Here is a 3,648-nt window from a genome sequence, read left to right on the forward strand (position 1 = left end):
ACACACGGCCTTTCATTTATTTTAATATTTTATTTATTTATCTATTTATTTGGCTGCCTTCGTTCTGATTTGCAGATGTGGGATAGTCCCTACCTCTGATGGGATCTTGCTTGTAGCGCCAAGACTCATCAGCTGTGAGGTGAGGGCTCAGCTGCTTCTGGGCTGGGAGATCTTAGATTCCCCACCAGGGATCGAACCCACATCCACTGCATTTCAAGGTGGACTCTAAACCACTGGACCCCCAGGGAAGTCCCAGGACACAGTCTTGAGGGCAATTAGCCTGCTTGGTCCCCCGTGTGTGGCTAAGCAGTAAAGCTAGTTTTTCCATTTCACTTAAAACTCTCTCAGATGTAATCTGGCCCCAGTACACAGAGGCCCAATTTTGGCAAGGAGATCTGGAGGGAAGCCAGGAGCAATTGGAAGAACAGGGTCCTGGGGCAGGAGGGCTGAGGGACCTGAGTCCCAGCGGGGTGGAAGGCTGCGAGGTGCCAAACGGGACATTCCAGAGGGGAGCCCTGAGGAGGCGTCCTGTGGGCAGCAGGGGCGGCGCCCGCACAGACGGGCTCCTGATCTCAGCGGAGGGGCCAGAGGAACCCGGGCGGCCCCGAGAGGAGTCGGGGGCACAGGGCCCGGGCGCCAGTCTTCAAGCGACAGAATAGGGTCAGAACAGAGGGAAGGAGAAGCTATGCGCCATGGAGGAGTCCCCGAGTGTAAGGACCGCCCCGGAGCGGAAGCGTGTGGACGACAGTGTGGACTCCAAGAAGCTCCGTGCTTCCCAAGGCGGGGCCCAGGAGGCTGGCGGTTCCAACAGCGCTGGATGCACCTGAGGCCTCTATTTGCCTCAAGGAGGGAAACTGAGAATGCACCCCCGTCCCTCCCCGATCAGAGTTATTCCTCACCCTGACTTTCCCCTCCCATCTCTCAAAGCAGTGCCACTCTCTTCACCCCCTGCCCCCTAAACTCCTCCCCCATCCCCGGCTTTTCTAGATTCTTCTGGGCTCTGCACACTCGTAGTCCTGCCACATCCTCGATTCTCTGCCCCTCTCCGCTCTCCAGGTTCTGGATTTCAGACACACTGGTACCTGGGTTGCAGTGCTTCCATGTGGACACAAATCTTGTGCCACAGACAAGGAAATGACAAGGGACTCAATATAGTTCTACATACATGAACAGCTGGGGCAAATAATGCACTAGATAAAAAAAGAAAAAAGATCAAAATCCAGTCACCCCTTTGGAGCTGGAGAACTAAAGTGGGGGTCCTGGGCGTGATGCCTGCACACAGCACACCAAGCCTGTGGGCAGACCTGGATTTCAGCCCTCCCACCCAATGTTGGACCCAGCCTGCCCTCACCCCGTTTAGTGGACCAGATTTCCCATGTGTGCCCCTATACCCTTCCCCCCAACCCCCCAGGAGCAAACAAGGGAACTTGTCACTTGTTTGACTCCCTGTTGCACTCAGAGCCCCAATAAAACCTTGTCTGAATTTCCTGTCTGGCCTCTTATCAATGTCTATTGACTTAGGATTCCAAGAACCTTGGTGGGTATCATACCCTTCCGGCTCTGCACACTCCTAGGCCAACACCCTCCTCCCTTTCCTCCCTCCCACTCCCTGTGTTCTAGACGCTTCTGTCCTCGTGCCATCCCTTCCCTGGACCCTGGATCTGTTTTGCCTCCACTCTGGTCTCCTTTGGTTCACCTACTCACACATCTCAGCATCTCTCAAACTTGGTTGAAGCATGACTTCGACTTCCAAGGTGGGCATTCGCTTTCCTACAGAGCTTCTCCAGATGCTGCAGGCCCCACCCAGACCCCCTCTAAGAGAAATCCTGCCCTTCTCAGCCTGGTCCCAGCTGGAGCCTGGAAAGCCTGCCCTCTGTCCCACACTCTAGACCCCACCCCAAGACCTCTCACCATTGGCCTCCCTCACTTCCCCTGGGCTCCAGTCCAGCGACCCTTTACTCACACACCCAGGCTCAACTCACTTCCTTTGTTTTAAATTCTACAATTATTTTGTTGACAATTTTGAAAGGCACTTTCCATTTACAGCTCTTAGAAAGTATTGCCTACATTCCCATGTTGTACGCTCCATCCTTGAAGCTGTCTTAGGGCTTCTCAGGTGGCACTAGTGTTCAGGAATCCGCCTGCCAATGCAGGACGCACAGGAGACACGGGATCGATCCCTGGGTAGGGGAGATCACCTGCAGAAGGAAATGGCAACCCAATCCCACTATTCCTGCCTGGAAAATTCCATGGACAGGGGAGCCTGTCTTCCTCGCAGCAGTTGGTACCTCCCCCTCCCCATATTTAAGCTCCTGCCCTCCCACTAGAAACCACTAGTTCAAAATCTCTCTCTTCTGCTTTTTTTGTTATATCCACTCCTGGCCAGGAAAGTTGTGTATATAACAATTTTTTTTTTTGTTATATCCACTACAAGAAAACAGTATAAAAGTATAAAAACTTTTTTCTTATATCCATTTCATATACAGTCAAGAAAGTACTGTATGTAGCAATAAAGTGTTACTTTGTGCCACTTTGTTGGATACTGTGCTGTATCCAACAGCGCAGTAAGGAGTAGCCAAAACACAACCTCTAGGAGATGGAGACTTCCCATATGTCTGTCAGAGCAAGTAAATTCAGGACCTAGACTAAAAGCAACAGAAATGCTCACATTTTTGGCATGGAGACACTGATTCATTTAGCCAAGAACAAGGTCAAAGAATCTCTTGAAAATATAGTTGCTGACCTTCTCACAGAGATGTTATGGACATTTGCAGAAGATAAATTGCAAGTCTATGAATTGGGGCCGGCCCAGAGGCCCTTCAGTGAGTGACTTAAACACCTAGTCCAGTGGTTGCTGCTATCTGTCCTACACAAGATGGCTCTGGTGACATGGAAACAGGCGTGAGTTGCTTAAGCAGTAAGATCATATATGTCTTTAAGAAGTTTGGTCACCAACCAGCTGAATCATCATGGTTTAATTTCTATTTATATATCAGTTCAGTATCTACGCTATCTTTGTGAAGTCTTAACAAGACAGCATGGAGAAGGAAATGGCAACCCACTGCAGTATTCTTGCCTGGAGAACCCCAGGGACAGAGGAGCCTGTTGGGCTGCCGTCTCCGGGGTCGCACAGAGTCGGACACGACTGACGCGACTTACAGCAGCAGCAGCAGCGGCAAGACAGCATCGTGCATTATTGGGTAAAAGGACTCGTCACTGTGGGATGTTTACGGCTAAGATTTCAGTTTCCTTCTGATTTATACATCCCAACTCTGCCTGCCTAACCAACAAGACTGATTTGAACCTAGGGGAAACATCCTTAAGATTATGATAATAGTATTCAGAAGACACAGATTACCAGCTTGCCGTCCTTTATTGCTTCCTCAACAGCAGTTTGCTCTAACACTTGACAAAAATTTAGAAACAGAATTTTTGCTGTTACCAGCAACACACCACCTCTACCCTCCTGACAACGGATGACCTGTGTGCCTTTTCAGTTGCTGTTTGTGACTCTTCGGACTGTAGTCCACCAGGCTCCTATGTTCATGGGGTTTCCCAAGCAAGAAGACTGCAGTGGGGTGCCGTTTCCTATTCCAGGGGATCTTATGGACCCAGAGATCAGATGCATGTTCCCTGCATGTCCTGCAT

This window comes from Bubalus kerabau, chromosome 17, assembly GCF_029407905.1.
Source record: "Bubalus kerabau isolate K-KA32 ecotype Philippines breed swamp buffalo chromosome 17, PCC_UOA_SB_1v2, whole genome shotgun sequence".
Lineage (NCBI taxonomy): Eukaryota > Metazoa > Chordata > Mammalia > Artiodactyla > Bovidae > Bubalus > Bubalus kerabau.